Source organism: Cryptomeria japonica, chromosome 9 (genome assembly GCF_030272615.1).
Source record: "Cryptomeria japonica chromosome 9, Sugi_1.0, whole genome shotgun sequence".
Lineage (NCBI taxonomy): Eukaryota > Viridiplantae > Streptophyta > Pinopsida > Cupressales > Cupressaceae > Cryptomeria > Cryptomeria japonica.
Window position 1 is genome coordinate 307408204 of NC_081413.1, and position 21751 is coordinate 307429954.

The following is a 21751-nucleotide window of genomic DNA, read 5'->3' on the forward strand; positions in this document are numbered from 1 at the left end:
AATGGTTCAACTATTTTATTTTGATTTTCACTATCATGGTTTCTGAGTAACTCCAAGATGTCTTTGACTAGAGGAACGAGAAAGGAACATGATATTTTTCTTGTCTACTATCTATAAATTAACCATTAATATGTGCAAAGTTGTTTAAGGACATGATCATCAGAGTATCATGGAAGACATTTTAGACTTGCATATAGAAATGGTTAATACTGCCTATTTTACGCAAGCAACACTCAAGTCATCTTGATTCAATTATACCTCGATGCTTGTGCTAACTTGCAATATCAAAACCCAAGAAAGTTGTGCTTAGGTCATCATGGTTCAATTATACCATTGATGTTTGCACTCACTTCCCACATTTTAAAGGCTCAATGATGAAACAAAGAAATGACTCCATGACCAGTCCGATCACCGCATTGCATTTCATTTTGCATTGGCATTTTAAAGTAGGTTTGCATTTAATTCTGCATGAGATCCCAATGCTCATTCTTTTCCAAGGCCAAAGACTAACATGGTGTTATCTCTTTTATTACCTGATTGAGTACATTGGACAATAGCAAAAATAATCAATTCATTCATCCTGCATGATAAGTTAGTTCATCTCATGTAACCATTGCATATTAAGGCATCATTCATATAAATCATCAAAACATTCATTCATTTAGTTAGATCATTGCACGACATTCATCTAATCTCAAATCATATAAAATAACACCATTGCATTGCATTGCATCCATCTCATATTAACATGCATGAGAAAATCATAAAAATATCATAAACATAGAAAGCATTGCATCGTGCAAACATCACATAGAAATTATAAGCATCACCATACATATTTGCATTTGCATACATCATGTGAATACTGCATCATCATATATCTATCATCTAGAATTCATACTCATATAAAAATTAAAGCATACATCAAGCATACATCATGAAAGTAAACTGCACATCATAATCATATATCAAATAGAATGCATCCATCATTTCATAGGTCATGTAGAGCGAATAGAATCAACAGCATATCATATCATCAAAACAAGAGCAATGTCCAAGTTACACAAAATATATGAGATACATCACAAATATACATCATAGGAATCATCAATATCTCATCACAAAAAGGTGTGTACATAAATAGATCAATGTCCCATATCATTGTGACCACTCGGACGTGGAGTGGAACTCTGGCCTGATGTGGCAGGTAGAGTAGCACCAGCTGGTACTCCTGTACCTGAGTCCCCACTTGGGAGAGCTCTTTGAAGTGGCCCTATCACTCCTTGACTCTCAGTCTAGCTCTGTCCCGATCTCCTGCTCAGCTGTGAAAATCCTGGAGCCCTCTGATCAAGAGGAACAATATTAAAGTATAATGTCTTGTAATACTCAGCCTCTTGAATCCCCTGGCACATCATCTTCAGGGCGGTCTTCCCCAAAGTAGACCCTCCTGGCAACTATACCCGTGTCTTGGCCTATCAACACCTATCCATAGCTGTGTCTCTCTTGACTAGGAGAGAAGCCATCTGAGTCTCTAGCTGGGCCATCTGAGAGTCCCTCTCTTCTAGTCGACTCTTTAGCTGCTGAACCTGAGCCTTTAAGTCTGTAATTTGAGCCTCCTGCTGATGTGACGACATCCTAATGAGGATTCATCGAGGTGCCTCTACCTGTGGCTGCTCAGTCTGTGATACTATCATAGGTACCTGCTCAACTGGGGTCCTTCCTACTCTAGAACCTGATGTCCTTGATCCCCTGGACCTGATTTCCTGTGTCTGACCACCTGGGCCATCCAATCTGTATATACATCTCTGGCAGATCTAGAACTGCTAGCTCCTGGTGTGCTTGTCATTGCCATTGCCACTACTTGACCATCTCCCCCATCTCCCCCATCATCACCTCCTCCCTCATCATCTCTAGCACCATGATCTCCTGCATCTCTTCCATATCCATCCCCATCTTTGCTATCATCTCTCCCCTCACCATCCCTCCGTCGTCTAGGAGCTCTGCATCATAGCCTCTCATCATCCTCATCAAAAATTGGCTCTGGCTCATCTGGACATGTCAGCCTCAGAAACTTGTGTATAGTACAATGCATGGCATACTCATGTGTCATCCTGCTATCCATCATGCTTGGAAGATAATCCCAATCAACTAGCTCTAATGATCGATACTCTGCGTAGGCCTAGTCATATGAAATACAAGGCCCCCAAGTAGCCACATCCAATCTCCGATGAGCATAATGAGTTGCACCCCGTGGAATCCCCTGTATCCTGGCATACTGTCTCAACACCCTCATACAAAGGAATCACTCGATGACATAGGGTGTCGACCCAATCAGATATCGCATCATGAATACATACTACATCTCCACTGCATCCTTAGGCCAAATCTCACATTCCCTGTATAGTCTCCATATCATAGTATTCAGATTATCCAAGGTCCGTCACCAATACTCTAATTTGCCCAGCTTTCATTTGACAATAATACCTGGATACCCCTCAGCATAAGGCCTGCCTACAGGTCTATCTCAATCAACCAATGGTTGTGTGATAGGTAGATGCTCCCAGGCCCATATCTGAAGCACGATCGCCCCAGCTGATAACATAGCCGATCCCTGGTACACAACTCGGTGCAAGTCATGATATAAGTGCGCTAACATACATGACCCCCATGAAAACTGGGTCCCCTCTGTCACCATCTGCTCAAGCAGATGACCCCATCCAACAAACAATCCCTTTGACTTGTGATCAAAACAAAGGAAGCCTCCAATAAATCCAGCAAGCACAGTCCGTAACGTGGCATACCCCAGCTCTAACATCTCCTACCATGCAATATCATACCCACCTATCTCATCATCCTCAAACACTCTGCAAAGTGCCTCTTTCCCACCTTGCTCACTGAGATCATAACATACTAGATCACCCATCACAAGGATGCGCAGAATCCGATAGATATCCTCAGGTGTCACTGTAATCTCTCCTATTCACAAATGAAACATGTTATGCTCACTATGCCAATGGTCTGCTAAAGCTGTTAGTAATCCCTAGTTTATCAACGGTCGGGGCATGTCAAGAAGGGAAGACAAACCACACCTGCCAATGTGGTTTCGCTCCACCTGGCTAAGGTGGGGTATTAGCATCCATGTCTTCGGGAAATGCTCTTGAGACTGAAGAACGGTAAAGTGCTCCTGCAATCAAATCATCTCATCATATCAGTTTCTTGATTTATCTATCTATCAAATCAATCTATCGATCGGTTTATTTTGCTCAATTGAGATTTTTATCAAATCTCATTGGGCCCCTATCAATAACGCTCATCTATCACGAGGTCATTATCAAACTTGTCTCATTCCACGCGTGCATTGAGATAATCAGAACTGATCATCAAATTTATCAATTAGATAGCTAATCAAATCTTACCCTATCAAAAAATGAAAAAATAAAAAAATCATCAAAATCGAAAAATCAAAATAAAAAAAATCTGAAAATCAAAATAAAAAAATCAGAAAAATCGTCAAAAATCATCAAAAAATCATCAAAATCGTCAAAATCGTCAAAATAAAAAAAATCATCAAAATCAAAAAATAAATAAATAATAAAAATATATATATAAATAAATTTCCTATTCCCCCTACTCATGGTGGCACCCAAAGCACCACCCGCGGCGTTGGCGGTGCTTGCGGTGGCGCCCGCGGCGCTCGTGGTGGTGCCTAAGGAACCTCCCGCGGTGCCGGCGGTGGCGCCGATGGCGGCCGCTGCCAGGGCTCCGCCTCCACCTCCACCCTCCTCTCCTCAGCCCTGCCTTTTCCTTTCCCGCCCAAATTTAAAATTTCAAAAAATTCAAAAAACAAATTTTTAATGTATTTTTTTTAAAAAAAAATGCATGTATAAATAATTTTTTGGGATGTGAATGAATTTTTTTTTTCTAAATATGAAAAACCCATTTCACTAAGCGAAAAACCCATTTCAAAAATATAATTTTTTTCCCCAACCCATCTGGCGAAAATTCTAAAAAATGATTTCTTTTGCAAACAACTAAATTTATTTAAAAAATCAACAAAACTGGGTTTTCTCGAAGTACATACCGGTGGACTGTATGCTAGAGGACGCTCATATCGCCGAACTCGCTTGAACCTATACTGGTGGTATGGGATCGCCATTTCCTTTCTATAGAGAAATGTTTCTCCAACAACTGCAGTGCACAAATGAGGAGTGGAAAAATGAATTCACCTTTTTAAACTCATAATGGGGCATTTAAGTGGGATTTTTATTCCACTTGTTGTTAATCATCTAATCAACTAGTCAACCTGGCAAGACAATATTTTCAAATTTCTTATTGGGAAATGAATCAGATTGACTCTAAAAATCGGAAAATCATTAAAATATACAAATCTAAAAAGATTTCAAAAATTTCAAAAAAATAAAAAATCACGAAAAATCAAAAACATTAAAAAATTATCCGATTCATCTCCCGAGGGGGCATCCTTGCATCGATATCTATCAATCAGTGTCTGGGGCTATCATATCGAGATTTATCATCTCCAAAATTGAAACCACATCATATCGATATTTATCATCTCCAAGATCGAAATCACATCATATCGAGATTTATCATCTCCAAAATCGAATCGACATCATATCGAGATTTATCATCTCCAAATCAAATCAGTATCATATCGAAACCAAATCCGCATCAAATCAAGATTGAATCTACATCCTATTAAAATCAATATCAGCAACATCATCAATCAAGTTTTCTTTGAACCAATGCGTTGTCACACATCACTTCAAAGAGGGGCAAAATGTATACACCTAAAAATGGTCTGAAGATAGTTAATTAGATACGCAATTATTTGATTAATTCCCATTCCCAATTAATTGAATTCACAAGCAATTTAATTAATTTCTCTATTCATCTACTAGTAAATAAATCTAAATGATTTATTTATATAGTTCATCTCATATCCCCCTTTGATTAATTAATTCTAAATTAATTAATGTCTCCCCATATTATTCAATTCTTCTAATCCCTAATTAAAATTAATAAACTCAAGTTTGTTGAGATTAATTACCATTTTCCAATTATTTGAATTGCTAAATTCAAATGAGCACATGGCTTCTAACTTTAACCACCCAACCTAACCATCCCCTAACTTAACCCATTCAATCTAATCTTGGGTCTAACTAACCCTATCCTATCTTGCACATTCTAACCTCCTTATCCTAACCTCTCATGGTGTGGATATTCTCTCCTTGAGACACATGGCACTTTTGCCACATGTCTCCTCCCTTGGACACTTGCCCTCTCATGAGAAAGGCTCCTTGACACTTGTCACCATAGAGATGACAAGTGTCCATTCCTCCAACCTCTTCTCCAACTTCCTCAATCTTGGCCCTTGATATCTTCAGATCAAATTTGGACCGTCGATTCCTGCCACCTCAGCTTTGGCCTTGGAATTCCTATAAATATCCCCCATTTTGGAGCAATATGGACCCCATCTCATATCAATTTAGGCATCATTACTATAGGAAATTTGCATTTCAATTATCTAGTAATTAGATTTTGGATTAATCATAGCATGTTAATCTAGGTTCTCAAATCATGCATTTCATATCATCTCCATAGTCAATCATGATCAAATAGCTACTCAACTCTTGAGTTGTCACTTTGGAGGTCATTGCTTCATTGAGAGCTCATCAATCCAACACCTTCAAGGTCCTCAAGAATAGAGGGAAATGGGACATTTCAAGGAAGGCTTATGGTTTGCATCTTTGACTTAGTTTTGAAATTAAGCTTTTCAATTATATTATATTGTCTCATTATATGTGTATGCCTTTTATACTAACAAATTTTTTAGCATCACACCTTTAAGTTTTGAATAACCCTTAGAAACCAATATTGTCTTATTCCTTGTGACTTTTCCATCTTCATTTAGCTTGTTCTGTAACACCCACTTAGTTCCTATCACATTCTTATCCAATAGTCTAAGTACCAGTTCCCATGCCTAATTTTTCTCTATCTGATTTAACTCGTCATCCATTTTCTTTATCCAACTTTTATGCTTTCCTACATTCACATAAGTATTTGAATCCTCCTGAGATAAGAAATAATAGTTTGTCTGTTCACTGGTTTTTGTAAACCTTACTCTTGTTTGGACTCCTTTATTCTTGTCTTTAATGATTTGTTCCTCTTAATGATTCTTCTGCACATATTTTGTTGGTGTCTTAGGTGTTTGTTCAAGTTATTTTTCTTGTACACTTGTCTCTTCTTTATCTTTCAGATCAACCTTCTCTTCTAAAGCACTAGAGATAACTTTTATTTTAGTCTCAAATTCATGCACAATCTTAGTTTCATTCCATTCTTCAGTAACTCTGACATTTGAACTCTCCATAATCTTATTCATCCTCTTGTTGTAACACCAATATTCTTTACTCCTTGTAGAGTGTCTCAAAAATATTACTTCATATGACCTTGTATAAAACTTCCCTACATCTTCCTCATCTCTCCTTATGTAGCACTTGCTTCCAAATATTTTGAAATACTTGACTATAGGAGGTCTTCCATTCCATAGTTCATAAGGTGTATTAGTGTGATTTACTCTTATTTTTACCCTGTTAAGAATGTAAACAATAGTATGCACAACTTATTTCTAGTACACATTAGGGAGGTTAGAATCCTTGAACATAGTTATAGCCATTTAAACAAGTCTTATTTTCTCTTTCTACAACTCCATTTTGCCGAGGATTCCTAAGAGTAGAAAAATATCTTCTAATACCATGTTCTTCATAGAATCTATCAAATTAATTTGATGTAAAATCTCATCCTCTATCAAACCTTAAACATTTGATATTAGCATCTACTTGATTCTCAGCCATAGACTTAAATACTTTAAACTTTTCTAATGTTTCAATTTTTTCTTTCAAGAAGGTAACCCATGTCATTCTAGAATAATCATCAATAAGCAACATAAAATACCTTTGAACATTTAGTCCTCTTTTCCTTTTTTTTTTCTTTTCCAACTGACATTCCTTGCACACAGTATTAGCAAGTTTGATCATCTTTTGCAAATCTCTCACAACATGAGTAGAGATGATCTTCACCATTTTGTCAAAGTTGACATGTCCCATCCTTTTTGCCATAACCAAAGTTGATATGATTTGAACATTCAAAATCAATTATAAATTCTTTAGGCTCTATTTTTACATGTAGTGCAGTCTTCACACATTGGTTTTTTACTATTCTTCACATCTTCTGGATTGTCGGACCTTTCATTATTCTTCTCCTCTAAGGATAAAAAAAATGATTCTTCATTTGAGTGATCACAATCTTCTTCCTCTGATGAATAAGTTTCCATTGAGCAAAAACTCTTTTTAGGCCTATCTCTATCACCTATTCTCTTATTTCTATTGTTCCATCTATAACTATCATTTCCCTTATAATCATCATAAGGCCCTTTATCATAATATTTCTTATAAGTACATCAAATGCATAATGACCAATTCTTCCACAATTAAAATATTTGAAGGGTAACTTACCTTTGTATTTTCTAAATCCTTTCTTTAGTCTTCTCACAAAATTTGCTTCTATCTCATCCATGTCATTTCTTGCTTCAAGTTGATCTTCAATCTTCTTGGTAGCTATTAATGCTGCTTCTTTCTTCTTCTTTCACAAATCATCTAGCTCAACAATATCAAAGGTAGATAGTGAGCCATAGAGCTTTTCCAAAGTGTATTTGTCCATATCATGACTTTTTCCAATGACATACTTCTTAGGTTTGTATCATTTAGGAAGTGTTAACATTAATTTTCTCACAACTTCACTTTCTTTTAGCTTTCCACCAATACCCATAATTACACTTACAATCCCATTTACTAGGTGTAGATAGCTTTTAATATTCTCATCATCGGAAATCCTCAGGTTCTCAAACTTGTGCTTAAGGTTCGTCAACTTTACTTGCTTTGTCTTCAAATCACCTTCATATACACTGCTCATCTTCTCCTAGATTTCTTTAGCAAGCATCAACCCCATAAATTTAAAAAGTACTAGATCACTTAAGCAATTGATAATTGCAGCTGTAGCCATTACAATATTCTCAGGTGCTTTGATCTCATGCAAAATCTATGGACTGTTTGTCTAAGTTGTATGCCCATTCTTGGTAATTTCTCATATTCCAATCTACAGAGATTCCAAATGATATTACATGTTTTCCTTCTAATAGGAGTGATTTGTGCCATCAAACTTTGATGCTTTGTAATTAACTTCATGTGCCATTCCTAATCTTCCTCAAGTGATGAAGCTTCTCTAAGGGGAACCTTGCTCTAATACCAATTGTTGAACACACCACACGACTGAGAGGGGAGGTGAATCAATCTAGACCTGAAAATCTTCTATTTTTGATCTTTTAAACTTCAAACCACAATTAACTTATTACTACTGTAGACACCTAAAATTGTACTGTCTAATTATTTTTTTTTAAAATTTAATTATTTAAGCCTAATTATTCTATTAATTAAATAAATAATTATTTATTTAATTAATTCATTTATCCTCTTCTAGCCTTATTTCTCATTTAAATAAATACTTTTATTTATTTAAATTATCCTTCCCCTAAATTAAATAAATACTTTTATTTATTTAATTAAATCCCATTTCCTCTATTAATTAAATAAATCTTTATTTATTTAATTAATTAATTAGCCTTTTCTACCCATGACACATGTCATTCATCTCTTAATTCCTACACTACCTACCCCTTTATTATTTTCTTATTTCTTTTACCTACCCTCTAATCCTAGCCGACCATTTATCTTTTACATCTCTCAATCTCATCCCTCCATTTTTTACAATGTCTTCTATATAAGAGGATGCTTCTTTCATTATCAATCCCTAAAAAACTCCCAAACATTCTAGCATTCGAACTTTCATATGCGATCAAGCTATCAACCACATTTTCGTTCTTTGTTGAGCTCTTGTGCACACATAAAATATGAGAGCAAATATATCAAGCATGATCAATGGAGATAGGAAGAATGGAGATTCAAACCTTATTGGACATGTGATGTTATAATATTTGTGATTTTGTTGATTTTCATTTGTCTTAGGTACTCTTCATATGTTATGGTGGATCTTTGTTGTTGTTAGGCTAGGGTTTTTGTGGTTGAAGTCATTTAATCTTTCAATATTGTTGTTTCCATTGTCACCATAAACATTTTGGCATGCCTGGTGGGACATGGATTTTTGTTAGATCTATGTTTTTTGCATATTTTGTTAACCCTATATTGTTGTTTTGTAAAACAATTTGTAGAATAACCTTGTGCAGCTAGGGTTTTGGACACAAGATTGAGATCTTGGAGAGATCTGATCCGATTTCATAAACGGCTTGGAATTTTTCTATCAAATTTTGTTGGCAGGTTGAAAGTAGTATCATGAGCTTTTAATAAAAAATTCAGATCTTTTGAAGCCTATTTAAATTTTCTATGATTTTTTTTATGAAATTGCATAAAAAATTATTTTTGAGAGCAAATGAGCAATTTTTTCAGATTTTCTTACATTTTTGGAAATCTCTTAGAATTATACACAAAATTTTTTGTTTGTGATTTTAATTTTGATGCAAAATATTTCCTAATAAATCAGATCTTCAAAAATTAGGGTTTTTCCTTATTTTGATCAGATCTCACAAACAACTTTGAATTTTGGCATAAATGTTTTTTTGTAGGTCAAGAACATTATCAGACATGCTCAGTAAAAAAATCAAATTTTTGGGAGCATATTTGAATTTTTTATGAATGTTTTATACATTTTCCTAAAAAAAATAATTTTGAGAGAAAATGAGTGATTTTTTTTGATTTTGTTATAGTTTTGGAAAGATCTTAGAATTATACATAGGATCTGTTCTTTGTGATTTTAATTTTGATGCAAAATATTTCCTAAAAAAATGGATCATTAAACATTATGGTTTTGCATTATTTTGATCATATCTCACAAACTGCTTGGCATTTTTGCATGATTTTTTTAATGCAGGTTTGGAATGCTATCAGGAGTTTCCAGTAAAAATCAGATTTGTTGGATCAATGTTGCATTTTCTATGAATTTTTTATGATTTTTCATAAAAAAATAATTTTTGGGGCAAATTAGAAACTTTTTTGGATTTTCTTACATTTTTGGAATTGTCTTGAGATTTTACAGGTGGTATGTTTTTTATGATGCAAAATAACTCATGTAAAATAAGATCTTTGAATCTATCAAAAAAACATCTTGTCGAAGGCCTCTATTTCACAAAGTCTTTTCGATCTAAAATTTACCTAACTTGTGTGCTTGCAGGAGGGGTATTATTGCAAAACTACTAACAAATCTTTCTTGCAGAATTTTGGCAAGGTTTTTCTTTTGATTTTCATTGCTTACTTTGTTTCCATAGACTAGCAAACACTTCAATTGGTACACTAAAATTAAACCAGTGTCTTTTGTGCCTTGGGCAATCGGCTCTTTGTGTTTAATCTTTAGAAGGCCTGCCTCCCCCTGTGGTCATTAGGACTACTAGTAAGGAGGGAACGACCCAAGTGGTAGCGAGGCAAAACCCACCTCTTCTGAACCACTATAAATAACTATATCCATGGTGAAAGCCATGGGTAACATGTGTTGATTAGTTCATACCGACACTATGTCTCCCCATAAACCCGTTTGATCAAATTTATTTGATCAGTTGTAGGGCATAACCCCTACCGGCTGGGGGCCTTCTGTATTTATAGAGCTAAAAGTGCCACATGTATGGCCACATGAGTGGATGCCCTTACTAGCACCTTTTTGTTTTAGAAAGCCAAAATCCTTCTAGTTGTTGGGGTAGGAGGTTGGACCTCTAGAGTGACACACACATATATGGTTCTTAGTAGAGATACAAAGTTCGCCATTGAGAGTTTTTATGGAGACTGGTGCTTGGCTGCCCCAAAGAAGTGAGTACCGAGGGTGGAGCCTATGGGGTCAAGCATCTAAGTATTCACTCTGAATAGCGTAGCCTTGGGGAAAACTGCATGTGGGATCAAAAACTATTGTCTTGTCCAACCATAAGAATTGTGCTTTTCTTCTTTTAAACATTCAAACATTCAAGATCAAACATCAAAAAATTGTGTCTTTTGTGTCTTCAAGTGTATGCAAAACATTTTTACATCAAACAAACAACTTCCTTTTGAGTCATTTGAGTCCAAACACCAGCAAACATAAAGTCCTCATCAACATTGTGTCCTCTTGTCACGGAAAATAGTCAAAAATTTAGATTTGGTCACAACAACTTCACAAATTGGGAAAATTGCACTTAGGTTTTATAAACGCGTCTGCGTCTAACAAAAACACGTCTATGTACTTTAACCACATCTGTGTTATCATAGTAGATTGCATTCACAAAATCTTAGAAATGCGTGTGTAGTGTCTAGTCATGTTTGTGTTGGGAAACCATGTCTGTGAAGTATACAGGCACGCCTGTGTTCAGTATTGAAAAAAAATTTACAGTCCAACAAACAAGAGCAATCAGTTTTAGAATTATTGAGCTTCCTAAGTTATTTATCCAGATTTTCATCTAGAATTCAGCCTATATTTGGGTCTCATAAAGTTCATTGCTTTACACCTTGCATTACATTTACATTTGTCTAAACTTGAGTCAAAAGGTCACTTGCTTGTCCTCATCTTACTTTGTCAACACACTACATACAACAACATCTTGCTAAGTGGTCCCTCATCAAGGTATATCACCTTTGGGTCTCATTTGGTCTTACTTAGAGTCAAGGTCAACTTACCTCATCAAGAGATCTATCATCTCTTTGGAAGCCACACCTACTCTACTACATACATACTTGGTCTTACACTTTGGACATTGCAAGTACACTTCAGATTCATTTACATTCCATCCAACTCTTGGTCTTCCATACTCTTTCCATTTTCATCTAGTGTCACACATCTTGGTCAAGATCTAGTTTATGGTTGAAACCCGTTCCCAAAAATCTAGGAGAGAAGCCAAAGAGGCTCAAGAGTCTGCAAACATGAGTGGCTATGAGTATGACAATGATATCTTTTTCAATTCTGATCATACCACATTACCTGACATGGACATCTATAGAAACACTCAAAATGTTGAGAACCTAGATAATACAAACAAAAATGATACACATAATGACAATGTGGAAAACATTTTAGTACATTCAACAGAAGTGGTAGACTCTATCATGGATCCCCATTTTAATAGATTGGTTGAGGAAATCATGAGAAGAGATAGACAACATTTCTTACAAGTGATGGCACAAAGTGGAGCTAAGATACCTCATGATTTTGACATATATTAAATAGTGGAAAATCGACCTATGCAAGAAACTCAACTCAACAAGGATCAAAGGAGACCTAATAGTGAAGGTACTAGAGGACCACGTTTCGTGGCTGAGTCACCATCATCTTTGTTTCAAAAACCTAAGGTCCCAAATACGCATGGTCAAACTTATGATACTCATGAAAGAGCATCTCATGAACAACTCCGTCTACGGAGACCATTATGGAAGTCTTATGCAGATAAATACACTCAATTGCATACCAATGCTAAGGACCAACCTCCAAAACAATTGGATATCTAGAGGCATGGTCAAAATTTGGACACAAGAAAACCCCGTGTCAAATTTGGGGGCACTACACAAGAACAAACTCATGACATGCCTGTAGAATATGATATACATGGACAAAGTAGATATTCCATTCCTCATTATGACTCTATACTAGGTGGTTCCTATATGTAGTATCATTATAGACCTCCTCCATATGAACATGTTTATGATCAATACCATCCATATATGCAGTATCCTCCTCCTCCACCCGGTGGCTTAGGCATGGGATATGGTCCAAGAAGTCGGTCTCCACCTAAGAACAATTTGGAACAAAAAATAAAGGAATTACAAAATAAAATGGAGGACATTAATACACCAAATCCAACTTACATAATGAGAGATATATGTCCCTATGTATTTGACAAAAGCATTCCAATTCCTCCTTTTCCTACACACTTTGTAACACCTAATTTTGATAAGTACAGAGGCAAAGGAGACCCTAAGGCACATATAAGACAATTTTTCACAGCTTGCATTGAGGTAGCAACAGAAGAAACATACTTGATGAGATTGCTCCCACAAAGCTTAGGTGATCAAGCTATGGAATGGTTCTCCCAACTTCCATCTGGAATTAAGTCATGGGGTGATCTAGCAGAAGCTTTCATCCAACATTTCTCATATAACATAGAGATAGATATATCAGTCACCACTTTGTGCAACACCAAACAAAAAGATGGGGAGTCATTTTCATCATTCTTACAAAGATGGTGGAATTTAGCCAATAGGTGCTCTTATGAAATTCCACAAAAATAAATGATAGAGATGTTTACACAGAATGTCAATAAAGACATTGGTTATGACTTGAGGAAAGCTTGTTTGTCCACTTTCAAGGATGTCATTGAGAAAGGCTTAGCAACATAGAAGGTCTTAATTGAACAAGGAGTCATTAAGATATTCAAAGAAAACAAATAGGACTTTAAAGGAAAATACAAGCCATGATTTTGGAACAAGAATAGGAACACAGTAAATGATGGCGTTGTTGATGCTAACACAGTGAGACCCAAAATCATTCTTTCTGGATCAAGTTTTACAAACAACCAAGTGAATATTCAAACAACTTCCAAACCATGAAGGAAATACACCCCATTGGGAGAACCACTTGAGTCATCTTTCAAAAAGCTAGTGGTAAACAAGATAATAGCAATTCCAGATAATCCTCCATATGAGCCAAAGGTCAAACCAAATTGGTGGAATGATGATGAGTACTGTGAATATCACAAGACCAAGGGACATAAAATAGGAAATTGTCATCGTTTGAAGAACATCATACAAGATCTTATTGATAAAGGTGACATTGAGATCGAAGGACATTCATCTAATCAAGAACATGAGATGTTTAAGGGACCATTCCCTAAACATGACAAAGGAAAATCCAAAGCCATAGATGAGCAAGCCAACTATACCAGAGCATCCTATAACTATGATTCAATTGTTAATCACATTGCGATGGACAATTATGTCTCTACCATTATCATATAGGAAAAAACACTTGAAAATTCTACCCAAAGACCTAAAGTTGTCCTAAAAGGAATTGGACCTTCTTTTGAATCTACCTCTGAATGTAATGTCACAACCCGTCGAGGTAAGGTCACTTTGCAAGGTGCTCCAGCTAAAACCACTACTTCCTCAACAACCAAACCTGAGTACAATCTGGTAGAACAATTAGGGAGGATTCCTATGCTTATCTCCATCCTTGAAATTTTATGCATATCCCGCACACATAAAGCCATCTTTGATAACACTTTGAGAGAAAATTCTATCCCCACTGATCTGAATGTGGACCAGTTTCAAGACATGGTGGGATACCTTTCCATTCCACATTCTCTTACATTCACCGAAGCTGACGACGTCTTCGTAAGCCAGCTACATAATGCACCTTTACACATTTAAGCCTTCCTACACAAGCATCAAATAAAATATGTCCTGATAGATGAAGGAGCAGGTCTAAACCTTTGTACATTGAACACTATTAAACAACTAGGATATTCTGAAAGGGCTATGAATTCTACACATGCAATCACCATTAAAGCATACGATGACAAAGAGAACTCATCCAAGGGCACAATCACCTTACCTCTCAGAGTTGGGCCAGTTATGAAAGATGTGGTTTGTCAAGTCCTTGATCTAGACTTCACATACAATATACTCTTGGGACGCCCATGGATTCATGAAATGAGAGTCGTTCCCTCAAAATATCATCGATGTATCAAGTTCCCACATAATGGAGTTGAAGTGACCATCAAACTTGATCCAAAACCATTCATATATTGCAACAATCTACAACCTAGATCAGAAATAACAATCCTAGTCAATCGAGAAGCTATTCCTTTATTAGGATATGTGGATCCAGAATCATCGAAAGCTTCTACATTAAAACAAATAGAGCTCAAAGAAAAATTCAAGGTTAAAGACCTGGGATGTGGTGAGTATATTTTTAATGTTGATCAACTCCTACTATCTCCTAAGGTATTCAGTCAACAAGAACAACCTACAAACAACTTGCAATACCAAGGAATTGGTTGTGAACCACCTAATGTTGTGGCTACTAAGTTTGAATGCAAATCTCCTCTAGTGGTGCAAGCAACTCTTGATATCAAGAATCCTAAGAGTGGTTCCAGCGAAGAATCTATTGAGCGTATTGCCAACCCTCTTGATAACTCACATAGCTTTGCCATTTCATCAATTTATTCCATTTCCATTCCTCTCCCAGACTTGGATCAACAAGAATTACAAAAGCCCTTACTCATTGGGGATGAAAAATCAAGCTATGAACAAAAAAATCTAGAAGTCAAAAATAAAGAGAAGTCCTTCAATCCACATCAAAATCAAAAGCTATTGGACTCTACAAAAATCAAAGTCAAGGATAAAAATCCTATGAAATAAAAAGAGCAAGAGATGATCTCCCCTAATACCAAAATAATTGGGGGCAAAATTTCTAAAATTTCAAGTAAAAAAGATTACTTGTTGATCCTAAGTCTCCATCATGCCATGATACTTTCACTTCTTTTCACAATCACAAGCCTTCATTCCTCATGCACTTATTTTGCACATCCTTTTCCTTCTGGCAATCCATCATGGACCTTTAATGGAGCTTCGTCAAGGGAATTTGTTGTCAGGGATGGCCAAAATTCTTTAGGTGACACACATATGGGCCTACGTAGTCCACACACTAGTAACTCTATCTTAGTTCTTTCATCAAGGAAGACAGTCACTCGAGCTACATATCATTCAGTCAAAGAACAATGTAGGTACAATCATAAGGTTAAGCCTCACACATCTGAGGCAGGTGACTTAGTTCTCAAAAAAAATCCCCAAAATCAGCAAGACATAGAGAAGAAGGGCAAGTTCGAACCAAATTGGCTTGGTCCTTACATCATTACAACAGCCTATGGATCTGGTGCATATCAGCTCTCGACCCCAAATGGAAAACCTTTGGAAGATCCTATCAACAACATGCACCTTCACAAGTTTTACATAGCTTTTTAAAGTATCCTAATTCAAAAATACAAAAAAATCAAAAACATTCAAAAGTACAAAAAAATCATAAAAATAAAAAAATCATTACTTGGTGAAAACTTGGCAAATAGGTGCCTTGTGACACAAAAAAATTAAAAGAAAAAAAATTGAAAAAAGTCAAGAGAAATAAATTCGTCCAATAGTGAAAACCACTTCGGTGGCACCCTGGACAAGTACCATGGTGAAAACCGGGTCACCAATGCTATGTGCAGAGAGAGACATTTCTCCTCCCTCCTTCAGGATTCAATCTCATCCTTTCACTTTGCACACACTCACAACCTATCCATCCATAATAAACTTATCCACTCCCATCATGGCTTGTTATTGATCTACCCAAGATTGGTTAGCCATTCATAATAAACCTCCCTTTTCACCCCTTTCCATCCACAATAAATCAGCTCCTATATGTGGCTAAGGCAAATCCTACATCTAGTGAGGGAGAATCACACATTCCGAGGAGTATAGTTTATTCCATTTTTCTTCAGTCTATCCATGCAAAATCCACAATAAAGCAACATTTGTATTGCCAATTTGCAATAAAGTATCAGTTTCATGAATTCAGTCAGTTTTAGATGAGACATAGCATTAACAATGGAATTCAACAAATCAAAATTTTTAATAGACTCAGACAACATTATGGTTCAATGCTATCTATCCTTTTGTGAATGAAAAAATTGTGACCACAATCAAATAGACTTATACAAGTGACAAGAGACACTAAACTTGAGGACTACAGTGGATGTTAGTGTCGAGTCTTGGTTTTCTTTTGATTTTATCTTTTGGTGACATGTCTCTTAGCTTTTCTAGGATGTCTCCGACTAGAGATTTTATCTGCAGGATGTCTTTGACTAGAAAGGCAAGGATGGGGTATCATCACCTATTTTTCTTTGTTGTCTATGGATTGTCTCTTAGTAATGCTTTGATTTTTCCAAGGATATGAGGATACTGTGAGTCTAGTATGAACTAGGGCATTCTTTTTTTGCGAGTGTCCGATCTCCATGCAAATGGGTACAATGACTTTCTAGGTCAAACATATATCTAGATTGTCATAACCTATTTGCCATAATAAAACTCAATGATGATAATAGAACAAGGAGCTCTTTCACTTCCATATCTTCTATCTTTCATCCCCCTTTCTTGATTGACATTCATCATCCTTCCTAAGTCCGTGTAGCCTGCTATCACATGACTGAGTATAATGACATGCCAAAAATATTTGCATTTCATATAGTTTGCACCTGCATTACAACATTTTAGCATTTCATACATACATATAGATATCACAATTACATCACATCCTGCACACAACACATGTTAGCACATTTTACATTCTCATCATGTAAATAATTATGTACATTATCATATTCATCTGCATTTCATACATTCACATTTTCATCATGCATAACATTTAAAAACATAAAAGAACAAAAAAAATATTGCATTTCATCATGTACATATTTGCATCCATATCATAAGCATCACATAGGCACACATGCATATAGCTGTTGCAATGATGAATCATCTCACATATATATATATATCAAAATCACAAGTGTCATGATACAATGATGTCAAAATACATATGGCTACACAATCACCGGAAGGTGTCATCATACAAAATGGTACAAAACTGATACATAGGGAGCCCTCTAAGGCTATGATGAACTCCCTCCCTCGGAGCTAGCTAGCCTCAATGACATCTAAGCCCTGGAAGGATCCGACCCAAGATAATCTCTCCTTCCCCCTCTATCTGGTGGTGGTGGAGGATCCATGACCCCACCTCTAGACTCCTATGTCCTATCTCTCCCTCCCGAGGTCATCATCGTCCACGATGGTCTCCAGAAGCTTCTAGCCCGCTGATCTGGTGGCACCACTCCATAGTACAGGTCTCTCTAGTAGGATATCTCCTCCCTTCCCTACAAAAAATGGGTGTATCTATCCCCTATGTCCTCTTCTAGTTGCCGCCCTTCCCTTGGTGTTGTCTCAGCCTCTGTGTAGCATTGAATAGCCCGACCCCTCTCTTGCTTAGTGTCCCTCAGCTATCTCCTGAGCCTAGCCCCATCTCACTCTAGGTCTTGGATCTCATCTACCTGTCCTTGGAAAATCTCCCTCAAGGATAGTAGCTCCTCCTCCTCCTCTCTCCCCTCACCCCATCCCTGTGGTTGCTCCTGTCCCTGTCCCTGTCCCTGTACCTGTCTGGGAACCTGTGCTGCTGGTACCTGTAATGACAATCCACCTCTACCCCTCACTACATGCACCTATCTCTCCTTTGAGCCACTCTCCTCTCTACCACTGCACCCCACTTCCACCATCGACCTCTGCCTCCACCATCCCCACTATCATCTCCATCACGTCCACCATCACCCTCTATCGGCTCCCCTGGATTCATCAGCCATGGAAATGGATTCTCTCCCCAATATGCAATGCACTCTGCATCAATCCCTGCATCCTCTACATATTCCCATATGTCCCAAGGCATGGGAACCATCTCTAGAAATTGTGTCACAACTTGATCATAAGACAATAATGGACCTAAATGCACTTGATCCCTCACTATCCGTGCATACATCCCTGACCCCCATGGCATCCATTGTATCCTATCGAACTGCTTGCATACCCTATCTATCAACTGCCTCTCAATAATATATGGTGTCCTCCATATCAGATACCTGCTCCTAAATACATACGACAGCTCCACTATGTCATCCTCCCACTCCTCATAGTATAAGTAGGGCCTCCATACCACACTGTCTACGTCATCGATCATTTGACGCCAATACTCCAACCTCCCAATCCATGGCTATGAAGTAATTATATCATATAGATGCACATAATTGCGCCCATGTTCTCTACCTCTAAAGTGTATCGATCGTGTCACCAATAGATGCTCATATGCCCATACTTGCAATAATGTCACTCAGCACCCTAATCCCGCTGATCCATGATACACAAATTGATGCAGCTCATAATACAACTATGTTAGCAGACACGACCCCCATGAAAACTTGGTGTGCTTAGTCACCAATGTCTATAGAGTCCTCCTCCATCCCACAACCAACCCTCGTGTTGCCCTATCCGGACAAAGGAACCCATTGATCACTCTTTGCAGCACCGCTGGTAGCACCAATCCTTTCACTGCCATGGTATCCCAAGCCACATTTCCTTCTCTCATCTCCAGTTCTAGATCCTGAAACACTCATCTTAGTGCATCCCTATCTCCCTCTCAATCCTAAGGAACCAACTCCCCAATGATTAGTATCCTCAATATCCTGTATACATCCTCTAAGGTGACTGTCATCTCACCCATCGACAAATGAAAAGTGTATGTCTCTGAGTGCCATCTCTCATCTAATACAGTCAGTAATTCCATGTTCACCTGAAACTCAGGCACATACATAATATATCAAAAGCCCATCGCCTCAACTGCTGCTCTATCCTTGAATGTCAGCTCTAGTCGTAAACTCTGAGTTGAAGGGAATCTCTCCAATGACTCCAACATTAGTAGGTCCTCCTATAGTCAAGCAGATCAACTATGTCAATCCTAGTGGTACTCCCTGTTCATCACAATGTGTTTCTTTTTATCCTAGTGCTTATATCTATCATATGGCACTCTATCCTAGTAGTAGTCCCTATTCATCACAAAGTGCTTCTTTTTATCCTAGTGCTTATATCTATCATATGGAACTCTATCCTAGTAGTACTCCCTATTCATCACAAAGTGTTGATTTTATCTAATCTTTTAGGGCACCTACTTGAGTGTATCCTCTTGAGTAGCTTATCCAATTGACAACATATGTTCTATCACAGAATTGTCAATTTCAGCCTAATTCAATTGACAACATATGTTCTATCACATAATTTTTAATTTCTATGGTACTCCCTGTTCATCACAAAGTGCCTCACTCTATCCTATCCTAGGGCCTCTACTTGAGTGTATCCTCTTGAGTAGTTTCCTGATTGGAAACATATGTTCTATCACATAATTGTCAATACTTACCCTATCGGTTACCATAGTCTTTCCTAAAGGACCTTCTTGAGTGTATCCTCTCAGTAGCTTATCCAATTGACAACATATGTTTATCACAGAACTGCCGATTTGACCTTGAAGACATAAACACACATTCATGACACAAATGACCTTACATACTTCATAGATGTTTTTGCATTTCACAGACGCGCTTGAAACACACAGACGTGCCTCTGGTCTGCACAAATGCGCCTAACCTACCCAGATGCGCCTTCCCATCTTTTGACCTGCTTGACATTTTTTTTCAACATTCCCAAAGTGCATTTATTACACTAGCTAGCATGCATTTATGACCCTAAATGAGACACACATCAACATCCAAACTCAACCTCCAATGCATATCCAAACCAAAAGGGCATGATCCAAATAAGATACACCTTTTGAGTTAACCAGAGACCAAATTAGCTCATAACATTGAACATATAACAAAATAAATTCTTATGTCGATCAAACAAACACCAAAAAACTAAACTAGAAAATTGCACAAACTAAATGAACATGCTCTCCAAGCCACAACAATTGAATCCACATATCAAAGAACCACCAAGCATTCTCTGGACTAGTTTTGACAAACAACCTCATTGTCAGAAACAACAACAACCAACTCTACCATTTAAGAAACAAAGGAATTTAAAATATGATAGTGCAATATACATGGATCATAAAATTTTTAACAAGAACTACAATCCATAATCTTCATAAGGAAAAGGAATGCAAATCAATCTTTCTTTAGGACATTAAATACTCTTTCCTAAATACTATTTTTTGCATGTTCAAAATTTCTCTACTCCAGTCTTCCAAAAACACCTCATACTTACTCAAGATCACTACTAGACCACACAAAAACATTAGAACACTCACCTCTGGACCATCTACAACACATAGTGATATCAATGACAACACCAGACAAGTTGACATTAATGACAACACAACTCAACATAACTCAAGTTTTCAACATATTGGTAAAAAATAAAGCACAATCACATTATAATGTTATCATATTTAAAAAAAAAAGAATATGAGCAATAATATGTACTCACTACAATGTGCATGCATTATAGTTTCCAAAATAAAAACATGTTTTGAAGAATTATGAATATAATTATTTATCTCATTTACATCCTTTCCCTAAACTTTGAATTTAAAATTAAAAAAACAAAGGAATATTTTTTAACTTTCTAATGCTCCCTAACATCATCTATAAAAACTTTTCATAGAAGAATCCTTGAAACCTTCTTGGTAATAATAGTAGCTTTTAATTGATTTTTTTACCATGTAAACTTTTCTATATATCATTAGATTAGAGATAGTATCATTACCTATGATGAAATAATTCTTAGAAATTTACAAGATCATTTTACTCTCCAAATTTCTACACTTACCAATATGATAAAGTTGTCGAACATACCTTAGGACTGCGAGGGGGAGGGGGTGAATCAGTGTTATCTTTAAAAACACTTCACTTAAGCTTCAAACATAATCAACTTATCCTTATCTTTATCATAAACAATGTAACATGGAGCCACAAAGTACAATGCATGAGATACCACCATATTTACATGGGAAACCCCAAATA